A 16,701-nucleotide genomic window follows, 5' to 3' on the forward strand; every position below is an offset into this window, starting at 1 on the left:
GGGAAAGAGAGAGAGATAGAAAGAGAGAGAGAAAGTGAGAAAGCAAGCTGCCAGGACTCGAACTGTAGTCCGCCATGTGGGAAACCAGCGCCATTAACCACCATGCAGTCTCCCCTATAGATATTTAAATTGTTCCCAGTTATAGACAATGAAACTAACATTCTGGTTATTATGGACCTAACTGTGTCCCCTAAACCAATATGGCTAGTGTCCTTTTAAGAAAAGCTTAGGGAAAAAAGAAAGGAAGAAAGAAAGGAAGAAAGTTAGGAAGGAAGGAGAAAGAAAAAGAAAGAAAGAAAGAAAGAAAGAAAGAAAGAAAGAAAGAAAGAAAGAGAGAGAGAGAGAAAGAAAGAAAGAGAGAAAGAAAGAAGAGAAGAAGAAAAGAAAAGGAAAGAAAAGAAAAGAAAAGGAAAGAGAAAAGAGAAGAGAAGAGAAGGAAAGGAAAAGAAAAAAGAAAAGAAAAGAAAAGAAAAGAAAAGAAAAGAAAAGAAAAGAAAAGAAAAGAAAAGAAAAGAAAAGAAAAAAGAAAAGAACAGAACAGAACAGAACAGAACAGAACAGATCAGGACACACACACAGAGGAAAGACAGGGAACAACTTTTCCCAGCACAGGGAAAAGACAGTCATCTACAAGCAAAGGAGAGAGGCCTAGAAGAAACCCGCTCTGCCATGCCTCGATCTCAGACTTCCAACCTCCAGAAGCAGGAGAAAATAAATTGCTGTGGTTGAAACCACCCAGTCTGTGCTATTCTGTTAACAGCAGTCCCAGCAAACTGATACAAGGAGGGGAGGGCTTCTAAAAAGACTCATGGAAAATGTGTATTCTGAGAAAAAAACTATGCATGGGTTTCAAACTTTTTTGTAACAAAATGAAATTACACTTTTAATTCTATTTTTCTACAAACTCGTTGAGCTACTCTCATACATGGATCTTAGGATCTTTTCAAAAACATCAAAGAGAAGAAAATACCGAAGGCATCCTCTGTCTCTCTCTTAATCCCTTCCAGAGCTCTCCCACGCACACTACAACCTTTTTGGACATTTCTAGCAATAAAAAGGTTTTCAAAGAGCCAGACGGTGGCACCTCAGTAATGTAACAATCTGTAGGGCTGCCCCACATGGGAAAGTTCTGAGTCTGTGTCTGGAGACCTCCCTGAATCTGCCTCCCTCTGCACACACACGCTCACGATCTGGGGTGGGCTGGGGCTGGGGGTGGGTCATGGCATGAAGATCCACCTGTTGGGGAATGCTTATCTCTCACTCATGGAAGAAGGAAATTTAGGGGGAAAAATACTAAAATTAAAACATTGGGTCGTTGGAAATGTCAGTTTTGCATAGAAAATATGTTATGACTTTTCCAACGACCCAATACGATTTCAGGGTTGACACTCAATTCCTCTGTAGATCTTAAGAAATTAACACTTAATGAACTAGATTTGGCTTTGGAATCCACTCCTTTTATTTATGATCCAGTCTTCTATTCCACATAACACACATGCTTAGTGCAGGTGTTTGTCCTAACCAATCATCTACTCGTCGTGGAGAATACCTGGTCTGACCAGGTGAGCAGCCTGGTTTCTTTATTCGTTTTGTGCCTAAGGTTGGTAGGACCCCACTCATGTGGTTGTGGGTGGACAAAACTGTCAGCCAGGGGGCGCTGTCCTTGGAGCGACTGCAGTGTGTTCAAGTGGCTGGGAGGACAGAGTACTGCTGATCTGTAGTCAAAGGCTCACAAATGAGCGTGGGGGCCTGAGCTAGGCCAGCTGAGAAAGGGAATCACAGGTTATTCCTGCCTCACTCCTCCCAGACTACGATCTCTGATGGAGGGGAGGACACTGGGCCAAGCAATATGACGAGGTTTCTAATGCTGCCTCCAGACAAATCAAATCAAATCTATTTTTCTAGATGCTATCAAACATAATAGAGGGAAGAGCAAAGTCAAGGTAAGAACAGAAGAGGCGGAAGGAAGCCAGTCACAAACCTCGAAGGGACTGGCCTAGCTTAAAAATCCCTTCTCTGAGTCAGGGCCCCCTTTTGTTGCTAAGCAACCGAGCCTGAACAAACAGGCTCGTGGGGCCTCCCCCTTCTGGTCCCCATTTCTGAAGTCAGTTACTGGGAGAAAAATGGTCTTGTATGGTGGCTTCTCCAGCAGGGAGCTACCCCCTCTCCCCCAGGGGCCAGGAAGAGAGGAGAAGGTGATGCAAGTCTAGAGAACACTAGACTCCTTCCCCGGGCCCCTCCTGGGATGCCCAATCTGGGATGCCCATCCCAGGACAAAGCCTGGCCAGGCAGGTTTGAAGAACCTGTAGGCCCCCACTGAGGCCATCCACACGACAGTCGTTCTGCCTCCCATGCACATTCAAGCAAAACCACCATAAGATCAACTGGTGTGTTTGTACACAAAGAAGTCACACTTGAACAGATGGTGCCTCAGACTCAGACCCTGGGACTCGATGGGAATTCGAATGTCTGGGGTGCGGGTGTGTAGGGGTGAGGCCTGCTGGGTATCATGCAGGTAAATGTGACATCTGCTTCTCACCCATATCCATCTTTCCCAAGATGTTTGCCAAATTCTTATTTCGAGCTGAAAATGCCTAACAGCAAGGAAAACAGCCTCCCTTCTGTGTTGGCCATGTTTTGGTACTGAGACTCAGATCCCCTTAGGAAATAAATATTTTGAATTTAAAAAAATGTCATTTTCAAAACCCCCTTTCAACAGTGTGTAATTGGCTCTCTCTTCTCCCTCCTAAGTTCGGAGGTTTTCCAGTGCTGCCCTCCCCACATGCCTCCACCCTACTGAGCGTGGGGGAGGATCTATATATGTTTTTTAGGGCAACCACTGTCGTAAAGAATGGAGCTCTTTCCTCTATAGTCCAGCTGTACAATGGCACTCGCAAAGACCTCCTGAATAGATAAAGTGTAAGAGCGAAAGGAAAATTCTATTAACACTTTACAGAATACAACATCTGAGAAGTAGCTAGAGAGGAAAGAGAAAGAAAAAGAAAAAAATCAATATGGATAAGTCCCAGTGCTTGGGGGGAGAAAACTTTTCAGCAATTGCAAAACACTTATTAATTCAAAGAAGCCATCAATGCGATGGAAATCTGGCAGAACAGCAAGAGCTGAAACTAGAAGAATTTGAATATACAAAGACTGAATAGAATGAAAAACACAGCCTCACATACGGGACTGTTTCTCACGGGTCTATGTGAATCAAACAGAAGCGGCTTGTGTGAGTCTCTCTATGAAGGCGAAATAAGGGGCACAGTTAAGGTAACTGGTAACACCAGAGCCAGCAAACTGGTCACTCTCTTCTCTCAGTGTCTCTCTGCTTGCACGCACACACACATGCACACGTGCACACACGTACACACACAAACTCAGGTAAATCAGTTGGCTTTGCAGACATCAACACGGGCCAGACCTCATTTAAAGTGCTAGAACACAAAGGGCTAGGGAAGCTGAAAACAGTTTTTCTTTTTCTTTTTTCTTTCTTTCTTTTTATTTTTTTAAAAGTTTTTGCCTTAGGGTGTGTGTACTGGCAGGAGAGAGACAGAGAAAGGGGAAGTGAGAAATTACTCCCCAAGGGGGATGGCCACACAGCAAATCTTTGTCCATTCTCCTTGCTCCATTCTCCTCTCGGAATTTTGGACCTGCATGTACATATGGCCAGTGTGATTTTCAAGCCACTGGGTCTGCAACTTCAACCCCACTCAGCCATGTAGGAATCCAGTACCTTAACTGCCATGCCATCTGCTGGCCTGAAAAGTTTTTCTTGACTTGGGGTAGAAAACACTATTAAGCCTTATTATATACCTCATCAAGGAATGCCACCCTCTTCCTATGATTAACCCTCCGTATTTATTTTGTCTTGACAATGCCCTCATCACCTTACAAATGTCTTTGTACTGGAGGTGGACACTTGCAGGCCTGGTGGTCTCTTCCCTGAGGACGAGGAGGGACAGGAGGTGTCTATCTGAGTCTCAGCATGCTTTGTCCCACGTCCTGGCCAAGCCTGGTCTGTTTTGGGAGTTTACTTTAACCTCGAGAAGTGCCTTGTAATAACTGGAGACAGGTTTAAAATGCAGCTCTGGCATCCTTAATGGTGTATCTTTGTGAACGACAAAGCAATGTGATCAGAAGGCTGTGTGCATGTTTTTCTGACTACTGCAAGGTTGAGACTACGCTGTGACATCCTCGCAAGTGCGTAAGAGTTAACAAAGGGGGAGCTACGTTATCATCTGATGGTCACTGGTATTGGGGCAGGGCTTCTCAAACACTATCCACATCAGGGTCACCTGGAGGGTTTGACCTCTCCTGGGCTCTCCCCCCCCCCCCGCCCCCACTCCCCAGTCTGACTCTGTAGTATTTGCATTTCTAACAGGCTCCCAGGTGATGCGGAAGCAGCTGCTGGCCCATGGACTGCTCTTCCATGTGCTACCATAAGGGATCAGAAACAAGAGCAAAGGTTAACGACACAGGAAAGAAGTGGCTCCTTCCTGTGTAACAAACACGCAGGACTCTACACAGAGGACACAATTTCTCTTCTAGAGACAACTGATCTACTTCCATGTGGAAACACTTCTACTTCTCTTTGTTCCGTATTTCTCCGACATTTACACTCTAACATCCCGGAAATAATGACAGTAGAACCTATGATGGAAAAGATGAGAAGAAGAGAATTTCTTAGTGGCAACCAAGCTGTCCCTGCACCCAATGTGGGAAAAATTCACATTCTGCTTGGATGATACACATTTCCCTTCTAATGTCTATATCATGTAGACAACCTAATTTTGATTAGAAAAGCCAGCTAATGGTAACTTTATTTACTTTTACGTAACATATATTTATTAGGCATTCACTATTTGCGAAGCATTAGACTAAGTGCCAAGGAGAGTCAAATTACATAGGTCTACAGTAGATGGAGCGCATTCACAGCCCTGCATCCTTTACACTATAATTTTGCAGTTCCTCCGCCCAAAGAGGTGGAGTCTATCTCCCCATCCTTTGAATATGGACTTGACTCATTATAGCCCAGGAAATGAGGTGGAGAGAATGGTATGCCTGTCTGAGGCCTAGCCTTCAGAGAATCTGTATGTTTCTGCTTGTTCTCTCTGACACCTCTGCCATCATCGTGAGAATGGCATGCCCAAGCTAGCCTGCCGGAAGATGAGAGGCACTTGGAGCAGAGTCAAGTCCCCCTAGTTGCCCTGCTGAGGTCAGCCAAGATTGTCTGACAAGTAGTCACCCCCAAACCCCGTAATATCAGCAGAACCACGCCTACTGTATTCCAGACACATGAAATAAAGTTACTGTCTGCCACTGAGGTTTTGTGGTTTGTTATACAGCATTCTTGTGGGCAATAGGTAACTTACACATGGACTCTGTTCTTATGAAAAAAAAAAAAAAGCTTACGATTAGAAGATGCACAGATACTCTCAGATCATATGTACTGGTCTCACAAAGTTTATGAAAAGGTGTACTATGAAAAAACTGTGCAGTGATTTCAAAAATTTCTTTGCACCAAAAGGAACTCATACTGGAACTATCAGGTGACATGGTGGTTAAGGCACTGGACTCCCACAAGACCGATCATGGTCCGAATATCACACTGGGCACGCGAGCAAGCATGCCCAAAATCCTAAGAAAAGAATGAAGAAGGGATTACAACACAGACATTCTCCCTGGGGGGGAGGGTGGTTTCTCACTTTCTCTCTGTTCTTCTCTGGCAAGCACATGTGCCTATGGCAAAAAAACTAATAAATAAATAAATACACACTTTAACTTCATTTTTCTACCAACTTTTTGAAACATCCTTATATTAGAATAAACAAAGGCAAGGCAAGGGGTAGAAGGAAACAAACTGAAAGGGGGCCAAATCTTAACCTATCAGGTTCCACATTCCCAATGGAACATTCCAAACGGAACACAAGTATCGGGATGTAGAGGGACCTCTTCTGAATCTCACTCCGGCAGCAAGGTTGGAGTCAGAGATCCTAGAAGTGCCAGGAGAAACTGGCAACGTGTTCCTCACTAAATGAGCACCATGAAAATCAGCAATAATTACCACTCAAAGTCAGTGGGTGATGCCTCTCTAATCCTAATACATTTAATGAATGAGCGAACCCTGTTTCTAATGAGTTAAAAGATTTATTGTGAGCCAGACATTCTTGCTGGGTGCTTTTAGAAGTAGCCAGATGGTGCTGACCATATCCAGAGGTTAGACAACTCCGCTCATGTGTTCACTGAACAGAAAATCTTTGAAGTCACAATGCAAAGATGCTCCTACAAAGGGAAGTCAAAATTTTTATTTGTCCAGTTGCTTGGCCAAAGGTTGGGACCTTAGGGTATGCCCTCTAACCCATGTCTTTTTTTTTTTTTGTCCCAGGTTTTGCAGTTTGGGCTCCCCAAGTACACAGAAGGTAAATGTAGCTGAACTAATTGGAGAAACAGCGAACTTGTTTCTAGGAGATGGCTAAAGGGAAAAGAGTTGCAGGTGATCATCCAGCAGTTTGCAAAAGAGCTGAGTGTGGAAATCATTCTTGCACAAAGCATGGGGAAGATCCCGGTTCTACTCCCAGCCCCACCAGAATCTCACTGAGAACAGTCACCCCTTCTTCTGTCCTTCACTTGCTCACCTGGGAGAGGAGGAAACTGTAGAAGAGGGCCCCTCAAATTCATTTGTAAAGACTCTCTGCCTGAAGTGCTCAAATGGATGGCGGAAGTTGCTGGGACAACATCTGGGAGCATCAAATTCCCTACTGGTCCTTTGCAAGCTCTCTGTTCTGTGAGGCCGTTCCAGAGATTTGCTGTGGCCAACACACGCCTTATGAAATTTCCTACTACTCTTGGGATACAAATATACACACCCACACACCATACACATCAAGAACAAAGCAGGAAATTGTACTTCAAATGATCCCTAAATTATCTGGTCAAGTATGAGGGGGAGGGAGTTGCAGGAGGAGAGAAGAAACCCAGCTCTTCAAACTCCCCCAGAACAAATGCCCTTGGATTTCTCTTCCTGCTCCCACTCAAATGCTTCAAGTGCTAGTTTAAATAAACACCCTCAAATGCAATACCAGGATACTATAGTGTGTAGGGCTTAACGAGCCTTAGTATGCTCTGTAAACTCAAAGCACTAAAGCTACACGAGTGGAGACTCCTATGACGTGGCAGGACTGCCCAGGACACAGTAGCTGTGTTGGAGATGATAACAGCCTGGACCCAGGAAGTTTCAGAGCATGAGAAGCCGTACACCCCACCCCACCCCACACCTAGCCTGGGCAAAACCAAAATCAACTTTTGCCACCTCGCTCCCTAATGTCACCCAGTTGATTACAATAGGACTTTTCAGGATGCTCCAGCCTTGGAAAAGGTAGGCTTGGTCTATCTTTAATCACTGCCCAAAAGGAAGAATGCAGAAGAGGGAGCAGGCCAGAAAATCCCATTAGTTCCTACCGAAATCTAGATCAGTGGTTTCAACCTTGACTGCTCACTAGAATCACCTGAAGAGCGTTCACAGCGCAAGCTGCCGAGGCCACACCCTGACCTATTAAATCAGAGCTCTGGAGCAGGAAGCCTTGCAGAGGATTTTTTTAAAGCTCCCTAGTGATCTGGGGTGTAGCCACGGCTGAGAAGCACTATTCTAGCTGGCTAAATGCAGCCAAGTTGAGCCTTAATCACAGCATATGTGTGTGTAGTCAGCCAATGGGCTTCTGGCTGCCTGAAGGTGGGACGTCTATGCCCTGCCAGGAGCCGGGAGCACAAATGCCCCTTGCCCCCACACCGCTTTCTCCAGCTCTCCTAGCCTTGTTTTGGGCTTAGGACAAGAATGCTAATGTTCTGTCCTGGAAGTAGCCCAGAGGCAACAAAACCTGAACACAGGATTTAAAGAAAACCTAGATAAAGTTGTTTTTCCCCCCTGCATGATTTGGGTCCTCATCACAATGCCATGAGGCAGGGATCGTACAAATTCCACAAGCCTCAGTTTCCCCACTGGTAGACCTTAAGAACCAGATGCTAGGAGTCCAAGTCTTCCCCTGCCAGCCCCTGGCCTCCTGCCTCCTCCCATCCTTGTCATTTTCTTGCTTCAGGCACATGGGCTTCTCAGTTGCCCCATCTCTGTGCATTTACCCCTGGACGCTCACAGTAACAGTCGGCTCAGAGCTCCTGTCTCAGCTGCTGCTGCTGGGCATGCTCTCCCTTTATTCCAAAAATTCCTAATTTTCATCCTTCTGAAACTTTATGTTAATTTATAACCATACCATAAATGAAGAACAAGAGGGAGTCCCCTTAGTTTCTCCTAAACTTTTCTTTTTTAAAAATTATTATTGTGGTGGGAACCAGCAGTTAGCATAATGGCTATGTCGCTGGACTCCCACGTAGTCGACCACGGTTCACGTCCTGGACCCGGTGGCTTAAAACTCACACCGGGTGCGTGTGTGTGCGTGCCCAGGATCCCGAGAGGAGAATGGAGGAGAAGGGATTGTGGTGTGACCATCCCCCCTGGGGGGTGATTTCTCGCTTTCTGTCTCTATGTCTCTCTCTGTCTGGCGAGTGCACACGCCCTATAGCGAAAATCTCTCCCCCCCCAAAAAAATTATTATTGTGGTAAAATACATACAACATGAAATGTACCATTTTAATCATTTTGGGGTGTAATGTTCACTGGTACTAAGCACACTTCCTACACCTTTCATGGAGGATTCCCATAACCCTTACTATGGCTAGAATATGTTTTTTTTTAAAAAAAGAATTATTTACTTATTATTTTCTAATTTGCTATAGGGCATGTGTCCTCCCCAGAGAGAGAAAAAGAGAGAGAGAGAGAGGAAGTGAGGAAGCAAGCTACCAGGTCCAGGACTTGAACTGTGGTTGGCCATGTGGGAGCCCAGCGCCTTAACCACCTTGCCACCTGCTGGCCCCACTGTGGCTAGAATATTCTTCCCTCATTAGCAAGACTCTTCTTTATCAACCCTTTTTTTTTTTTTCCAATTTCTTACATGTTTTATTCTTGTGGGATCATTCCAATTTCCATTTAACTTAAAACCAAACACCAGTGTTTATCAGATAGCAGTTATAAATTTAACAAAGGAACACCTGTCATGGGAATGGAAGTGTGGGAGGTCTTCAGACAACTCTATCCTGGAGATTGAGCCACTTTACCTACCTGAAGACAAAGCCTCCTGCTCAGAGATTCCGATTCCACCAGTAAATATCAAATTCTACATGGTGAACTGTCTCTCCCTGACATAATGAGGGTTGCAAGAGCTACCATTCACTGGGGCTTCCCAGGCAATCCGTGAGCTCATTTAATTATCACAACAGCTATGAGGTAGATATCATCATGCCCATTTTATAGGTGAGGAAACTGGGGTTCACTGAGATGAAATGGCTTGTCCAGAATCACACATGCAGTAAATGCGGAGCTAGGACTGAAAGTCAGATGTATCCCTGCACTTTCTCCTGATCTCTCTTAGTTTCGTTTTATTTTTTGAATCCCTAAGGACTTAGCAAAGTGCCCGTTTGCTGACAGATTAACAAATACTGCTTAAAATCCTACGGAAAAGTGAAAAGGTTGGGTAACCTCACGGAGATGGACATCTACTGCTTTGCCAGGCTCAGAAGGGGAGGGAGGACTTGGAAAGGCAAAGGGAAAGGAGGAAGCACGCCTGCCTGTGAGAGGGGCCACGGGGGCAGGAGCTGCATTCGAACCATCCAGAAAACCCTTGGACCCCAGCATTGCCTGGAGAGTAGAGCAGGAGCCTCTCCCTGGGGATATCTGAGAAGGGCTTGGAGGTGGTGAGGGAAGGGAGGAAGTGGGAGCGGGACACCAAAAGGGTCTGGCTCGAGCTGTTTGAGGAGAAGCAGTTGGATCCGGCAGGCTGACAGCTGTCACACGGAAATGGCATCTGGCCTAACGGCCTCTTGTGTGAGGCTCCTTCAAGTGGCGGCTGCTGTGCTCTGGAAATCCAGGGCCCGTTTACAACACTGGTTGTGAGTGCGTGCATGCATGCATGCGTGCGTGCATGCGAGTGTGCTCTGGGGGAAGGGAAGGGAGGGGAGGGGCAGGCAGGGTGCCTAATGCTCCTTTCTCCCCTCCAACCTCTCCATCAGGCCTCTCCTACCGTGAAAAAGGCCCAAACCTGCCAGCTCTGGAGGAGAGAGGCAAATCATTAGGGGAGCACTGATGTGCCGTAACACTCTCTTGCATTCCCATTAAACAAATACTAAACTGCTAATTGCCAAAATGGATCTCCACGATGCTGACCGAACAGGGGAAGGGTTTATAATTACCAAGTGTGAAAATGCACAGCCTGTAAATAACCACCTCATCTGTCCTAATACGGACTGATATTGATGGGCATGAAATAAACATCAGGACCAAATGGAAAAATCATCCGCATCTCCTGTGGCCAACGCAATCGCAGCCAGTGACGAGCATAGCTGCAGCCATGTGTGGGGAGGAGGCGGGAGAAGAAAGAAGGGTTTTGTAGGCTTGGAAAGTCAGGTTCCATTCCCAATTTCAGTCCCTTGGGCCATGTTCATCTTCTTTCTGTCTGGAAAACAGGGAGAGTAAATACCATGGCTTGATGATGGGATGGAGGGCTTATTTGCATCTTGGAAAGGCCAGGGCCGGTGGGGCAGGGAACTTCTGAGCATGTGAGCTCCAGGATGGGGTTTCCAACACCGTCTATTTTGCCCTCTTTAACAGACTGCTGGTGAGAATGAAGAACAAGGGAGAGAGGGAGCCCCACCAAGGTGACACGTATATTCGTTAAATCAGTATTTATGGTGGCTCATCTGTCTAACACAAAGAGTTGGTTGCAGAGCCCAGATGAAAAGAACTGGGGCTTAAAACGACCCTTGGGGGCTAACTCCGGGGCCAACTCCATGGCACAGTGGTAACGAGCTGCTCAAGAGAAGCTAGACGCCCCACGGTTTGAATCCCCAACCCTGTCAGCCAGAAACATACCAGGCATGGGCAAGAGTGCCTAAGATCAGATTGGTTGGAGGACGGGGAAAGGGGAGCACAGGATAACCAGACTATGTGGAGGGTGTTCATCTCTCTGCCCCCAACCCCGGCCATGTCTGCATGCATATGCACTACCATAAATAAAGATAATAATTTAACTTCATAATAAATGAACCTAAGGCTTTGGACACCCCCATGCTGGAGCCTTCCTATCCCCCATTGTCAATTCTGCTACTCGGATGGGAAGTAGAGTGCGTCTGATCAGATCCCGGGACCCCATGCGGGGAGCGTGGAGGTGATATGCCAAAGGTTCCAGGTTAGCTGCAGGCCTCCCAGGTCCTTCTCTTTCCACTAGCACTTTGAAGGCACAAACCTGTGAGTCTCATGAACTCAGCCAGGTCTTGGAGCGAATGTCAGTAACTGGAGAAGAGAGGAAGTTCCACTGGTCTCAGAATCACAGACTGAGGAGTCAGAAGTGTGACCTCAAGGTCACCTCTCCACTTCCCACCCAGCACAGGAATCCCTTCTCCAAGGCTCCTTTGAACCCTCTCTGGAGCTTCAAAGACTTGGAGCATCTCAGCCCCACCCCCTTGGACAAGCTGCTCAGGCCTGAATGCAGCAGCAATAGCACTTAGGTGCCCAAAATAGCAGCTTCCTCTGATCCACAGCCCAGTTTTGGCAAAGGCAGAATTCTGTGAACTGCACAGCACCGGGCACCTGAATCTGTGCACCAGGCACCGCCCACCCCCAGCATGGGGGTGGACTTCATGGGGCAGACATCACTCCTCCTTCCCCTTGGTGTCACTTGACAGCCGAGCTCAACAGCCTGGCCCCTAAAGTCACCCACAGAATACCCGAGATGTTCGGCTTTAGTCCTGACCCAAAGACCTTGTAAAAAATTAGCAAAATAAAGAATATCTTCAGAGCAATTTTACTCTGTTATTTTTAAATTCCCCAAGTGTCTTCAAATAATAATAAGCTGCTACTATAAAATTCAAGCGCAGCAACAGGCTAGAAGATTTAGACCTTTGGCAAAGTTACTTCTTGTTCAGAAAATCTTTGAGGCAGAAAGGACTAACAAGATGTAAGTCCAAGACACTTGTTTTCCAGAGGAACAAACTTGTTCTAAGCGATTCAGTGGCTACAGGCAAAGCCACAGTAATAGAGTAAGTGGCATCACAAGTCCTGGGTTCTGATCCCACCCTACCATTTTTTATCATGTATGCATGATCTTGGGCCAAGCTTTCTAAGGTGGCTCAGCTGCCTGTGTGTAAAAGGAATGATGATGGCTGCTAACCTCCACCTCAGCCTTGAGAAGTAGGAATTATTGACATAATAGACAGGAAAGCATGTGGCCAGTGGGCAGTGACTGCCCTCACCTATCACCAGTATAAACATCTCAGCCCCGGCACACACAGATGCTCAACAAATATCTGTTAGACAAGGGCTGGATAATGGAATAACAGACTTTGTATCAATTACCACAAATTCCAGTTCGGTGAAATCAGAATGGATGACTGAGGTTGACCCTCAAAAGGTGTACCTGACTCTATGTGGGCACTGCAATGAGTTGGATGCAAATAAACTGCAGCTTTAGAATGCAAGGGGAATGGAAAAACAAACTGGTACATCCCTCCAATGGAAGACTCTTTGCAGTACAAAGAAAAAAACTACTGGTATACAAACTGGGTGGCTCTCCAGGGAATTAAGTGACAAAAAAGTGAATTGAGTGAAAAAAAGTCCATCTCAAAGGCTTACTATGGGGCCTGCTGGAGGGACAGCAATACTCTGGGAGGCAGAAGCCCATGGGAGGTTACCAGTTCACACCTTGAGTGCGCCAAGCATGGCGCCCAGGACTCCGGCTGGCTGAAGCTGGGAGTGGATGGTGGTATCAAGACCCTGATGGGACTGCTGTATCTTGTGCTCTCTCTCATGGAATAAATAAAATTAAAAAAAAAAAAAAAACCATTACAAACTACATGATTCCATTTCTATAACATTTTAAAAAGAATTCTTTTATATAATTTTCTTTATTATTATTTGTTTTAATTTGACCAGAAAAAGAGACAGAGAAAGTGAGAAAGCAAACTGCCAGGTCTGAGACTCGAACCGTGAAGAGTCCAATGTTTTTAACCACCACGCCACCTGCCAGCCCCACCATTTCTATAACATTCTAAAAATGACAAAATTAAAGTGATGGAGAACACGTCAGTGGTCAGCCAGGGGCTAGGAGTGGGAGAAGGACATGATTATTTTAAGTGAAACAAAAGGAGTGTATTATGTGTGTCGATGCAACAGTTCTGAATGCTGACTGTGGTGATGGTCATTCAAATCTACATGTGATAGAATTTGTAAGAACTATGTGTGTGCATGCATGCATACTTGTGAAAACAGATGAAGTACCAGCCCTGGTTTCCTGGTTACTATGGTCATAGGAGATATTATCGAGGTGGGAAGCAGGGTGAAGGGTACATTAGAGCCCTTTGTATTCTGCTTACAACTAAGTCCTAAACTATTTAAAAATTAAAATGTGTAATAATAAGAATAAAAAGAAACCACAAGGGGGCTCATTCTTTCCAGAAACCCCGTGGCAGATCAGTTCATCATGCAGTTACGCCTTCACCTCTCTCCATTTAGATAAAGTGTGCATAAATTAGGTACGTGGATAGACTCCTTCACCGTTCCCTCCCTAGTCCTCAGGAAATCTCGTACACAGTTCTGCATCCTCTACCTAGCACCTACTATTGTAGAATAATCAGTACAAATATAAGTACCCAATAAATGCTCCCTGCTTGACTTTTAGGAAGATTCTGCAGGACAAGGGAAAAAATTCAGATATAAGCATCAAATCCAGTGGTTTCCAAATCCTTCTTTTATAAGCCATCTAAGGCTGTCTTTCACTTAACACAGATCTTACACATTTTGAAATATTTCATATATCAAATAAATTGTATTTTATAATACAAGGTATGTAAGATTATTTATCAATACTTATCACAATTATAAGTTGGTCTTTGGCACAAGAAGTGACTGGGGGACCAGCAGATGGTATAATGGCTATGTTGCTGGACTCCCATGTAGTCGACTGTGGTTCAAGTCTCGGGCCTGGTGGCTTAAACTCACACTGGGCACATGTGTGTGTGTGCCCAAGATTCTGCGAGGAGAATGGAGAAGAAGGAATTGCAGCATGGCCATCCCCCCTGGGGGGTGATTTCTCACTTCCTGTCTTTCTGGTGAGCACAAAAAAACTCTCAACAAATAAATAAATTATAATAAGTGACCAGGTAGGGTAAGTTGGATTCATCTGACATTTTAGTTGGCCCTCAGGTGGTTTGGGGTGGGGTATCCATGGTGCCTGATCAATTTCTTGAAGCCAAAGTCAACTTGGAGACCTTACATTCCTTCTGTTCACCTCGAGGTTGGGACCTCTGGTCTACTCCTTCTGCCCAAAACATGACTCATATCTTTGCAAATGAGTACTGACAGAATAACCAATCTTCCTACTTAATCCCCAAGCCACGCAACCCCTAAAGGGGAAAAAGGAAAGGAGAGGGGAAAACCTACCTCTACCCTTAAAAGAAAAAAGTACCAATTCAAGCTGCCTCAAGACCCAACAAGCATGTTTTTCTTTCATTTATTTCTACATCAACACTGTGAAGGATAAAGATCTTTCTCATTTCAAGAGCTGTCAATTTGCTTTAGTGCCATGTTTTTCATCTGTTTGAGGTAAAGAGGAATTACAAAGCAGGCAAATGAAATAACGCACTGCAATCTAACATATTTTGGCAATTTAAATTGGGACCAGGGAGAAAGGAAATTAAACAAGGATGACAGGCCAACCACACACCTGTGCTGTACCTCACTGGTCCACTCTGCCTTCCCTCCACTTGCTAACTTTATAACTCAATGAAGTCTTCAGTCCTTGGCTGAAAACGGTACCAGTTGCCGCACCCTAATTCTTCAAATCATTTATATATGTTGCACAACTTGTACGATATTTTGCTTTCTGAAGCAGAAAAACCTCTTAGCTGCTAGTAAGCTGTCAGGTGCTGTTACTTTAAATACCACTGTGAAATAGCACAGGGGCCCGCAGCCCCTTCCTGTGGATTTTCTCCTCTTCCCCATAGAAATTAACGAAGACAAATGCTTGCCATAGCCAGACGGTGGGAGGAATCCCTACCCCATCAAGCCTAAGGGTCCCAAGACAAGAGGAGGTAAAAATAAATAAAGAGAAACCTTCATCTCCTCTCGAGGTCCTCCTCTGCCAATGACGATGCCCCATGAAGATTTTTGGCCAATTCACTTACATTTCTTTTTGCTTTTAATTAAATTGCCCCACAACTGCTCAGATTCCTGTTTCTCTAGCTCCAGGGGCCAGGATGCCTCAGCAGACCGGGTGCAGTGTGACACTCAGGCAAGCGCCCTTGACTATCACGGGTAACCACAGGGAATTGGCAAGAGCCTGTGACAACACAGGGCATTAGGCTTCTTCAAGGCAGTAAAAAAGCCTCCCCCCAACCACTACCAATTTAAAACCAAATGGTAAATGTGGCACCTGCAGTACCGTCTTTTGCAGCATCCCATCTGCTTGCGAACACTGTCAGATTGTAGATTTATACAAGGTATTGTGTTTCTTCTGCCAACGATGCGAGAGTCCTCAAGCCTGGGCCTAGGTCCCAGCTCTGCTGACCAGACACATCTCCGCAATACTGACTAGTGGGAGAGGCCAGAGGTTCTGGAGCCAGAATCCTTGGGGATAGTTCCTGGCCCTACAATTTACTGTGTAACCTTAGGCAAGGCACTCAGCTTTTCTGGGCCTCCACTCCTTTACCTCAAAGTTGGTACCTACCTCGTAGTGCTCTTGTAAACATTCTAAGACGTCAATCCCTGTGTAGCACTCTGGCACATAAAAAAAGCTAAACAGCTGTCGTCCATTGTTATTACAGCCTCAGTGAGCTGGGCAGGAGAAAGGTCTAGCATTGTTCATTATGCCGGAGGCCCTCTCTGTTTCCACTGTTAGGATGTTGATGCTAAGTGAAATTAAAATTAGTGGGGAGGCAGGCTTTACCTGAGCAAGCAGTACTAAGGAAGCTACGAGGTAGCAGCGACGAGGTAGCCACTTTCTCTGCAACTGTCCAGCCCACCCTGCCCACATGTGGGGTGGCCATATCCTGTCATGAGATTTCGGTGGCATGAAAAACCAGTCAACAAGAATCAGATGGGCTTGTGCTGGCAAGAGATGAATTTCACTGCTTGTTGCTAAGTCCTAATACTCCAAGCCTCTAAGTTCTTTTTTTTTTTTTTTTTTTGGAGAGGTTTTTGCCATAGGGCACGTGCGCTGGCCAGAAAGACAGAGAGAGACAGAAAATGAGAAATCACCGCCCGGGGGGATGGTCACGCCGCAATCCCTTCTCCTCCTCATTCTCCTCTTGGGATCTTGGACACGCACGCACACGCACCCAGTGTGAGTTTAAGTCACCGGGTCCGGGACTCGGACCGTGGTCGACTACATGGGAGTCCAACGACATAGCTGTTATGCTAACTGCTGGTCTCTCGAGCCTCTAAGTTCTGAGGTGAGCACCTGAACTTCCTGGGGCACATCCAATTACCTGTGAAGAGCCCCCCCACTCCCCAGCCCTTATCTGAACAGGCTGCTTTAGTCAGGTGGCATTAATTTCACAAACCTACCTAATCTATTGGGTCATCACAAAACTCATGATGCA

General features: G+C 45.7%; 1 protein-coding gene across 2 annotated transcripts in view; it reads right to left on the bottom strand.

The window, feature by feature from the left end:
* Window positions 1–16,701, bottom strand: part of MSI2 (musashi RNA binding protein 2) — a gene marked incomplete at its 5' end in the record, with an annotated part of 437,589 nt that overhangs the window by 158,734 nt on the left and 262,154 nt on the right.

This window comes from Tupaia chinensis, unplaced genomic scaffold (genome assembly GCF_000334495.1).
Source record: "Tupaia chinensis unplaced genomic scaffold, TupChi_1.0 Scaffold000416_1, whole genome shotgun sequence".
Classification (NCBI taxonomy): domain Eukaryota; kingdom Metazoa; phylum Chordata; class Mammalia; order Scandentia; family Tupaiidae; genus Tupaia; species Tupaia belangeri.